Consider the following 12,136-nt stretch of genomic DNA (forward strand, 5'->3'; position numbering starts at 1 on the left):
TCTCGGATTTGTTTACCGAGCTAGACATTTTCACCTGAAATCAAGAGATCTTGGACAAGAAAAGGTGTGAAAGATAACTTGCGTTTTTGTAATGAAACCATCAATAAAATAATCACTATTATTTTTAGCCCCACGGTGGGTGCCAAATTGTTTACCGTGAAAATGGTAACGACAATTAAATTTTTAAACGGGATTCTAAAAATATGTGATCTATTTTCATGCTAGTTGTTAGAGCAGATGATGCTAAGAATATGAAGTTTGATGATAAAATACAAGCTAAAACGGGGCAGTGATCATACCGAGGGGCCTGCTGCCCTGGCTTCAGAATAGTCGATGGAGGACCTCAAGGTCGATATCTGGGCTCGATCTCGAACAATCGAGGGTAATCGGGAATGGGATAACAGTTAAGATATGATTGAACAAGGCTCTTTATGGCCAATACGTAGCAATAAATGAAAAACAAGTGAGAGAATAGTAAGTGCTAGAGCAGCCTAGAGCTAATAAGGACGAGCAAGTTAGAGAGAAGAGAGAGAGAGAGAGAGAGAGAGAGAGAGAGAGATTATTGATATTGTGTAGAACCGTTGGAGCAACATCAGCTGCTTACAAAGTAGTGTGGGTTCCCTTTATATAGGAGGGGAACCCGGCTATAGTACAACATGTATTAATTGTAAAGTATGGTGATGGGACGGCGAGATACGACACTTCGGCATAGGCTCTGGATAGGCCGGCTCTGTCAGATTTAGCCGTGTGCCTTGGGAGATTCCCATTCTGTTCTAGCGTCGACCTCTGTTTTCTTTGAGTTGGGCCTCGACTATCCTCAAGGGAGGGGACTCAGTCACGGCTCCACGTCATTAGAGTCTCGAGGCATTCTTCCGAGGTGGCTTGATAGCGAGGAATTATATCCTCTAATTTCGCCGCATACAAAGAGGAGGTTAAGGAACTAAGAGAAATTCCATAAGACTGTCACGACCCAAAACTAACCTTGTCGTGATGGTGCCTAACGAGGTACTAGGCAAGCCAACACACTACCAAAACCAATCAATATTTTCATTTTTTTTGACAAAAGCAAAGCTATTTAACAATAAACTTGCATAAGGAGTTTAAATCAAAACAACAATGCAAATAAAAAATCCGACATCGGGGTGTCACTAGTCATGAGCATCTACCACAACCGTCTGACAACATCAAGACTAACATAGCCTAGAAATAAATTAATACAACTAAGGGAGGATAAAGAGGGAGAAAAATAGGGTTGCGATTGCCAGGCAGCTACCTCACTAACTCCGATGGACTTGCCACTGAGTAATGAACACCCGCTACCGGGTTCAGAAATACCTGGATCTGCACACAAGGTGTAGGGTGTAATGTGAGTACGCCAACCAAGTAAGTAATAAAAGTAAATAGATACTGAGCAGTAGTGACGAGCAATAAAACATATACATTTCATATTATGAAATCTCAGTAAAATACACCATGCTTTTAAAATCAAGGTTTTGAATCAACTCAGCTCATTTAAATCCAGTTTTAGTAAAGCCATTTAAAACATCTTTCAACAGATTTCAACGAAGTGATGAAATAGTTAGTAAAAATGATGAAAACATAAGCAGTCCCTCAGGCAAAACTAACTCATATACAGCCCCTCGAGCAACATAAATCAGGAACAGCCCCTCGGGCAAACATGAATAATTAACAACCCCTCAGGCAAACCTTACAGTCACTCGTATACAACCCCTCGGGCATTACCTCACAATAACTCCTAAATAGCCCCTCGGGCACAACATGAATCAAGAACAGCTCATCGGGCAAAACATCATATCACTCACTCAGGGTACATGCGCTTACTGGGGGTGTACAGACTCCGGAGGGGCTCCTACAACCCAAGCGTTATAACAAGCCACCTCGTGGCAGAAATCAATCTGGCCCTCGGCCTCATAACAAGCCACCTCGTGGCATAAATAAATTAGGCACGCGGCCTCACAAAAATCATGAAACAAGAACAACATGCCTCGGTGGGTAGCCCGATCCCATAATATCCTCACAACACAGGCCCTCGTCCTCACTCAGTCAGAAACCTCTCAAGCCAATCGGGCTATCAGTAAAACAGGGTGCTCAGCCCAAAATATCATTTTATGCATCCAAACGAAATAATAAAGACTGAGTTATGAAATCAGTAAACACAGCATGACTGAGTATAGATCTTAAATTAAAAAACAGTGATAGAATAATAAGAAAAATCTCCTAAGGTCCAAACAGCTCCGGCACAATGCTCAAATATGACATTCAACCCAATTTATAGGAAATTCTTTCTAAAACATATAAGTATCATATAATTTAAGTCAAATATGCAACATTATAGTTGCTACGGGACAGACCACTTCACAATCCCCAACGGTGCATGCCCACACGCCCATCACCTAGCATGTGTGTCACCTCAAAATAGTAAAGCAATGTGAAATACGGGGTTTCATACCCTCATGACTAGATTTACAATCATTACTTACCTCAAACAAGCCAATTCCAATATCGAGCAAGCCAAGCGATGCTCCAAAAATGTCATCTCGCGCGTTCCGAACTCCGAACGGCTCCAAACAAACAAAAAACAACTCAAATACATCAAACAATGCTAAAGCGACCAATACCAATTGAAAAAGGTCGAATCTTTATTCAAAAGCCCAAAATGGGCCAAAAAGCCAAACCTGGCCCGCATCTCGGAACCCAACAAAACTCACAAAATCTGACAACCCATTAACTTATGAGTGCAACTATACTAGTTTCATCCAATTCCGACTCCGAATCGATGTTCAAAACTTAAAAATTCACTTTATGAAACTTTAGGCAAAAACCCCTAAATGTCACTTTGAAATCATCATTCACATGCCAAAAACGAGGATGGATTCATAAAATATAACCAAAACCGAGTAGAGAACACTTACCCCCAATACATATGACGAAAATCGCCGCAAAAATCACACCAATCCGAGCTCCAAAACTCAAAATATGATCAAATAAATAAATCCTTGTTTTATATATTTTTCTGCCAGATATGCTACCTCGATTCTCATGACAAATGATCCTGAAACTCACTTTTGATGCCTCCAATGGATTCCTTGTAAAATTTTAGTCAAGTTAGGCTCTTGAATCACCCCATTTGACCTTATATTGAAGGAAATATGTTGGTTTCCATATTTGAAAATAGTGCAGATTTTTAAATACGAATTTAGTGGTAATTCCATAATTAATCTCAAAACATTTAGCAACCCAATTCTTAGTAAAATGAACACAAAATCCTTATACGATGTCCAAATTCGATGATTCTTTTTGCTATGTCTCCGTAATTACGATACGGATCTAATTGTTCAATAAATTGAGAAAATGGAGCTAATCTTCTTAATGTAGTACCATTTATGATTAAAATGACGTCGAAACATCAAAAACAAGCGCAATATAAACCCAAACCTATCTGAAACTCACCCGAGCCCATAGGGACCCTGTTCAAAGATACCAACAAGTATCATATCATAACATGGACCTACTTGAGGCCTCAATACACACATAACAACATCGACGAATCACACCTCAATTCGAAATCAATAAACTTGAAACTTCAAACTTCCACAACATGTGCCAAAACCAATCAAATCATGTCCGATTGACCTTAAATTTTGCACGCAAGTCATATTTGACATTATGGACCTGCTCCAACTTCTGTAATCAGAATCCTACTACGATATCAATAAGTTCGCTCCCGGTAAAACTTTCCAAAATTACAACTTTCGCTATTTCAAGCCAAATTCTACTACAGACCTACAAATCACAATCTGGATGCGCTCCTAAGTCCAAAATCATCCAATGGAGCTAACAGAACTATCAGAAATCTAATCCGAGGTCAAATTCTAAAAAGTCAAAACTTGGTCAAACCTTTCAAATTTAAAGCTTCTACCTAAGAGTCATTATTCCAAATCAATTCTGAATAACCTGAAAACCAAAACTGACGATTCACATAAGTCATAATACTTCCTACATAGCTACGCATTCCCTCAAACAACCGAGCGAAGTGTAATTGCTCAAAACGACCGATCGTGCCGTTATAGAGACTTTTTATGAATTAAGCGAGTATATCATATGAATAGGCTAAAAAGTTATAGATTTTGGACTAATCTAAATTACTCATAGCATGGGTAAATATAATTTGGTGAATTGATGATAAAATATAAAATTTGGAGGATTGGGTATCCTAAATTAGTGATGAATTTAGCCTAAATGAGGCAATTAACATGAGATCAATGTTGATGTGGTGATAGATTGATTTAATAAATTCTTATGGATCGTCAGAGGTGACAAATTGGGTATTTGCACGAAGTACTATGAGTAGTAATATTACCGCAATTTGTGATTTTATAACTTGCATGGTTTACACCCGAATTTTAATATGAATATACTACGAATATTTTGAGTTGCATGTGGGACGAGTTTTTTACTAAATATGATACTGAAATAGTTATTTGAGATGATTACCGTTGTTTAAATATTTCCATTGTCACTAGATATATTTTACCATTACTTGAATTTACTATTATCAAAACTAAATTCATGATTTGATAAGAACATATATGCCCTACATTATTTTAAAATATTTCCTACGAGTATATATGAATTACAGAGACAAGTATAAATGGGAGTAGACTTCGAAGGATCCCGTAGCTAACGGAGGATTTGTTAGACCCGGTGCACCTAGTAATTATAGATTACCGTTACTTCACTCGCTAGTGGAAAGGTAAAACCAGCATATTGTTACTGATTTCCCTCGAGTAGGGACTACCGTTATATTTGACTTCTTGAAAAGCAGTCCACAGTTATACCGATTACATGATCCGTTCATTGAAACCTCCCAAACATGAATATTGATTTTACACAGTATTTGTCGAGCTTATTACTGAATTGTCAATTGATTTATATTAGATGAAAACATGATGATACTGATTATTATTTATTGTTTCTCAAAGGGTATTCTTATGATATTTTCTGTTTAATATATATACTAGCATGTTTTCTGACTTTTTCCTAATAAAATGGTTGTGTTTAAGTGTTATTACTCACTGAGTTAGCGACTTATTCCCCTCTAACTTTTTGTTGCACAGACAACAACAGACGTGGGTGAAGATTTTGTTAATTAGAGGGCACAAGTTGATAGTTCTTGGTGAGCCTCGCCCTTGTTCGCGTGGGCGGTGATTTTATTTGTTGTTATGGTCTTTTCTTTGAACATTTAAAGTCGATCCATAGTCATTCTTTTAGTTCCTTGAGTATTCTTTTGTTATTATAGACTTATGTTGAGTATCACTCATTCTTGTCAAAGTTGGAGATAAAGTAGTATTTTCTTTTGTTAGTGGGTGGACTATTATTGGTAGTTATTTGTTTTGGTTATTATATAAAGTCATTGTCATTTGAATTGATATTAGAATGTTTGGTTGTTGATTTGGGAAAGGGAAATTTTTTGATAGTCCAAAAAATGGGAAAACTATGTCTGATTTTCTGTAAAATATGGTTGAGGCTTACTTGGGGGAACTTTCTACTTAAGTGTCTGTCATGATCCTAAATTGAGTCGTGACATAGCAAAAGGGTTCTCCTACACAAGATTCAATCCAGAATGACAAGGAATGGGAATGACTAAGTATAGTTTTAGAACACTGTTCAGAATATGTAGTCATGAGGGATAAACAAAGGTTCATACTAGACTCCTACACATACAGAGAATTCAATCAAGATTATGACCTCACAAGATCGGATGAGTCCCAAACATTGCAGAATCAGGTTATCTGTATCATTAGGGGGTTAATGATAGGGAAACACCACACTTGAACAAACTTAATTCACCTATACAAACATGGGTTGAATACTAAACATGTTGGAGTTGTACATAACTACATAAAATTGTTGGTATTCAACCACAACAGGTACAACTACTCCCTAACTCATAAGAGATAGATTAATCATAACAAGTATCACTGATGTGCATAGAAATTCATCCTAGTAGGATTATTTTTCCATTAACAGTTAGACCTGGATGTGATACATATAGAGGACCCAGAGAATATGTAAGGGTAAAAAATATTTATGAAAGAATTTTGAACATTCAGGTTTCACGAGCCTTATCCGAGTGAGGCAATGTTAGCATATGTACCTTCATGCAAATACTAACTAGAATCATTTAACAGGTAAACCCAAGTATGGAATGACATAAAATGGGATCAAAAAACTCAAAAGAACACAACATGATAAGCATGAACACTGCAATAACAACCCTAAATACGACATAATGGAACTCAATGAATATATGATGAACAGAAAAACCTAAATATAGGACAGTAGAACTTCGGAGGATAAAGCATGTTAAACATGAAGACTATAGTAGAACCTTAAAACATAGTAACATTATGAGAATGAGGATTATAACTGTACACAACATGATGAGCATGAAGATTACAACAGAATATTTGAGTAAAGTCTGAAGTCTATCAAGGCAGGTTAAACAACTTAAACACATATGCATAAATTGAGGTCATTTAAGTAACACAGCTTCTTAATTGACACTAGATAAATACAACATTTTATCATAGATCACCAACAAGTTGTGTAAAAATTACTGACTAAATAAACATTAAAAACTAAGTGGTTAAGCAGGAAAACAATAACATGTTTATGATTTTAAAATAAAGCAATTAAGAGAAAGAGGATGGAAGTGTACTAACCTCTTTTTGAGCAGCAAACCAAAACAGAGACTCCTTTTTAGCCGTATAGAATGAAGAACTCACCCCGACCAGTGTAATACTCAAAATCAAGAAGAAAACAGAAGCTTGTTAGAACCCTAATTTAGCTTACTACTCAAGACTAAGTTTAAGATCTTTATAAGTAATTTTGTGATGGGGTTTTTGTATCTATTGGGTATGTTAGCTCTACAAACTGAAAAAGTTAGGTATATATTGTTGTGTGTTAGGTGAGAGCATTAAAAGCCCTTTTTATAGTTCCATCAATGGCTTAAGGTATTCAGCAAAATTCAAATTCAATAATGGAGGATGATGACTACTAGATAATGCAAGCAAAGGTGAGTTAAATCAGAGTGAGCAAAGGGAAAATAATTAGGGATTTTACCTGAGAGGAGAGAAGCTAACCTATAAGGCATGCAAGAGCACTGTTCAGAACCCTAATACACAAAGGTAATTGCATTTGACCTCTGGGTGTCGAATATCAGCATTGAATCCAGCTAGTGTCTCAAGCTCACTTTGATTTGAAAAAGATGAATGAAGTGATATGGAGAGTTGAAGTTTCTCCCTTTTTGTCTGACTTCCTCGATTAGTGCTTTTGAAATAGAATGGAGAAAATGGAGAGAATGACGAAATCTAAAGTACAGGAGTAAAATTAATTACCATGCATTTCATGCATTTTAAAGAACGATGGGGAGTTGAGGTTTCATCTTTGAAGGATAGGGTTTGGATTTGGGGGTTTGAGTCTCTAATGAAGATAGAGTAAAAATTAAGCGGAATCAAGGCTAGGAAAGGCAAAAGAGATGATTCTCTGATGAATTCGTGACCGTACACAAATATGTGCAAGGACTGGTGATTGATTTGGCGTGTGAGACTGAGAGAAAAGTGAGAAGAAGGGGAAAGAGAGGCGGCTGTGTAAGAGGAAATAATTTTACGGTTTAGGGTAGTTGGGGTTGGTCTTTAGGTTTAAGGGGATGAGATGGGATCTGGGTCATAGAACTTTTAAGTCAACGGTCCTGATATTTAGGGATTATTAAACCGATTTTTGTGGAAATTTCGGTGGTCGTTGGATATTTGTGATCCAACTGTCAATATTAAAAAGTCTGAGTGTTTTGAAAATTAAATAGAAAAGTAGAGTAAAATTGTGGGCCGTCAATCTAGGAAATAAACAACTCAGATCGGATGTGTTTGTTTTGTGAGTGGGGGGACCGGTGACGTGGACCGATCTCATTAGCTTTAGGAGAGGGGCGCGGATCGCCACAATGTCTTAGAGGGTCTTTGGACTGGGTGTTTTTTTCCGGATTCAATTAATTTTTATAAAATTAGTATTTATTGATACAAAATACTTTCAAAATATTTATTGTAATTATTTAAGTATGAATAAATTAAATTTAAAAGTGAGGTTAAAAAATATCTGCCCCTCTTTGACCAGAGATGATGAAAGAGTTTTCGTGAAAAAAAATTGAACCAAAGTCAATTTTGTCCCGACTTTACGCATACATTGTAGGGGTGGCACGATCATTATAGATTGCATGATTTAGAAATTTCCTTGTAGTAAATTTAGGGAATTAGGCCGAATTCTGGATTTGAACTGCTTACATACCTCGGGCTTGACAAGGATCAGGCGGCATGTAGTTTTGGAGTGAGGATTTTGAGGAAGTGAGACTCGCATGAATTTCCCTGGTATCGTATCATGACGATACAAAGGATTGGACACTCACGATTTGAAGAATTTGCAGTGACCACTGGTCGTTTTGTGTTTAAACTTGGATCTTTGGCCAGCTAATGAGTTTTTTGTCCCGCATAGTATTGTAGTTTTGTTTTCTGCTTAAAAAGAGTTCCACGTTGCGATATTTGTTCCTACAAAATGAAATACACACTTACACATATATTTCAATGCAAAATATATTATGATGTGATGTAAATGATGTAGGAATGATGATGTTTGGCTGCCGGTGAGCCGTTATTTGGGATCAGGATAATGGGATACTTGAACTTGACTCGATTTGTTAGCCGGGCTGTGTGCCATTCCGCAGCTGTCAGAGCATTAAAATGTGTCCCCGCTTGTTGGGAGAACTTTACTAGTAAAGTTTGTCTCCGCTTGTTGGGAGAGCTTTGTACTAAAATAATGTCTTCGCTTGTTGGGAGAGCTTGTTTTGTAGTGTGTATCTCCGCTTGTTGGGAGATCTTTACATTGAGAAAATGTAAAATAATCTTCGCTTGGGAGTGATGGACTTAAACCGTAACCTTGCCTAAATCTGCATGAGAAACACGTTAAAACATTCAAGGTAATAGCAAAGGAAAGAAAAGCATTCCCAAGATATACTCTTGGCTACGAAGCTAAGTTGCGGCCATTGATTGGCAGAATGTCGGTGACGAGGCTTGCAACTATCTATTCTGGCCTCCATTGCAATGGAGTGGTAATGCAGATTGTTTCGTTGGAAGAATGAAATGTTTGCTATGTACAAGGCTTCGATTGGGCAAGCCGACATTTGATTTGTACAGGTTGCTCCAATCGATTGAGCTGACTGTATGCTATATGCAGGGGTTCAATTGGTGAAGCCGGCGGATTATTTGTACAAGGTGCTTAGATTAATTAAGCAAGAGGTTTACTATATACGGGGCTTCAGATGGTGAAGCAATGGTTTGTTTTGGACAAGATGCTCTAATTGTTGGAGTAGGTAGTTTGCTATGTATAGTGTGCTTTTTGCGCATCCACAGTCTAACTCAGAGGCACCTGCAAAGGATTCAAGGATTAGCTTTGATCCGGCACTCAAAGAAAAATTCACCAAAACATAACTTTATTTGTCTTCAAACATAGTATCTCTTGATTGCATCTGAGTTGATAGGCTTCGTGTTAATTCTTTCATCCACAATACTCGGTAAACGATGTAAGGACCTTTCCAGTTTGCTACAAACGTTCCTTTGTCTTTCTCTTCGTGGGGAAAGATTTTCTTCATGACCAACTACCCCAGTGTTAACTAACAAGGCTTCACCCTTTTGTTATCTCGACCCTCAAAGATGGTATCTTGAATGACCCTTAAAGATGGTATCTCGACCTCTGCGAGTATCACAACTTCAGTGCCATATACTAACATGTACAGAATTGCCCTAGTGGATGTTCTCATGGTGGTCCGATAACCCAATAAAGCAAAAGATAGTTTCTCATGGCATTGTTTGTGATTGTCCATTATCTTTCGTAGAATCCTCTTGAGGTTCTTGTGTGGTGCTTCGACTGCCCAATTCATTTGTGACGTGTAGGGTGTTGAGTTTTGGTGGACGATTCTTAACTTCTCGCATATTTCTTTCATGAGGTCGTTGTTGAGGTTAGAGACATTGTTAGTAATGATTGAATTAGATATCCCAAATCTGCAGACGATGTTATTTCGGACAAAATCTGCTACTACCTTCTTCGTGACAGCCTTGTAGGTAGATGATTCAATCCATTTAGTGAAGTAGTCAATAGCTACCAAGAAGAAGCAATTCCCATTTGATGCAGAGGGCTCTATGGTTCCAATCATGCCCATGCCCCAAGAGGCAAACGGCTAAGGTAAACCTATAACATTCAACTCATTCGGTGGAACCTGGTTGAAATCCTCGTGAATCTAGCCCCAGTGACAATTTTGTATGTAGTGATACTATTGCTTTCCATAGTCATCCAAAAGTATCCAGATCTCATGATCTTCTTGGCTAATGTGAACCCATTTATATGGGGTCCGCAGGTTCCCGCATGTATCTCTACTAATAACCTAGTTGCCTCGATGACATGTACATATCTCAATAAACGCAAGCCTAGGGTCTTCTTGTAAATGACTTCCTTATTGAGGAAAAAGTGATTCTCCAACAACCTGAGGGCGCGCTTCTAACTATTAGTAGCATTTTTTGGATACTCTATGGTTGTAAGGAATCTCCTGATGTCGTGATACCATGGTTTACCATCTGGATCTTTGTCTACATGTAACCAATAGCCATGTTGATCCTTGATCTCTACCTCAATATGGGAGGTGTAGTTCTTGTCTGGATGCTGAATCATAGATAATTGAGTTGCAAGGGCATCAACAGACTCGTTTTGAATCCTGGGGACTTGCTTGAACTCAATCTTCGTGATTTTCTTGCATAGCTCTTTTACATAGTGCCAGTGTGGAAAGATACTGACATCTTTGGTAGACCACTCCCCTTGGACTTGGTGTATCAATAGATCAAAACCCCCTATTTACCAAAAGTTCTTTGATGTTCAAACATATTATTGGTACAAAGGGATCTTAAATTTGCCTATGCTTCATAGTGCTTTCCGAATTCCTAAATTAGGACTGCCCCAATTCCATTTCCTTCAATGTTAGCTGCTCCATTGAAAAACATTCTCCATCTAGGGTATGACTCTGCAATATCTTCTCCAATAATTGAAAAACATTCTCCATCTATCATATATACTCACTACCTCTTTGTCGGGAATATATGTAGTGAGTGGTTTGTGATCCTAATCCATCGGATTCTATGGGAGGTGATCGGTTAAATCTTGCCCCTTCATAGCCTTTTCAGTTATTTACATAATGTCATATTCGGGAGGAGAATTTTCCATTTAGCGAGTTTCCGATAGGCATCGGATTATGGAAGATGTCCTTGAGTGGGTCAAGCCGAGTTTTCAGATGTATAGTGTATGCTGACAAGTGCGTTCTATCAAATTATACTTGGCCTCGCATGGCATGAACATATTACTTAAGTAGTAGATGACTTGCTCCTTTCTCAGTTTTGTCATGTTGTCCCAACACACAGCCGAAGGCATTATCCAATACTTGTAGATATAATAACAATGGCTTTCTAGGCTCAGGGGAACCAACACTGGTGGATTTGAAGATATTCCTTTATTTTGTCAAAGGATTTCTAACATTCTTCTGTCCCTTTTGTGACACCATACTTTTTCAGCAGCTTGAAAATGAGTTCACATATAAACCTGGAGTAGGCTATGAAACGACTGATGTAATTTAGTCTACCAACGAAACTCATCACATCTTTTTTACTCTTGGGTGGTGGCAATTCCTGAATGGCCTTGATTTTTGATGGGTCCAGTTCAATCCTTTTCCTACCTACAAAGAAGCCCAATAGTTTTCTAGTAGGGACTTTGAACGTGCACTTTGCTGGATTCAATTTCAAACTCTACCTCCGCTGGCGCTCGAAAAAATTCATCAGCCAAATGCTTTGAACTCTTTCGAGACTTAATGACAATGTCATCCACATATACCACAATATCCCTATGAATCATGTCGTAAAAAATGGGTCATCATGACCCTCATGTAGGTGGCACCAGTGTTCTTGAGACAGAACATCATGACTCTATAGCAGTAAACTCCCCAAGGTATGGTGAAGTCTGTCATTTCCGC

Source organism: Nicotiana sylvestris, chromosome 8 (genome assembly GCF_000393655.2).
Source record: "Nicotiana sylvestris chromosome 8, ASM39365v2, whole genome shotgun sequence".
Classification (NCBI taxonomy): Eukaryota; Viridiplantae; Streptophyta; class Magnoliopsida; order Solanales; family Solanaceae; genus Nicotiana; species Nicotiana sylvestris.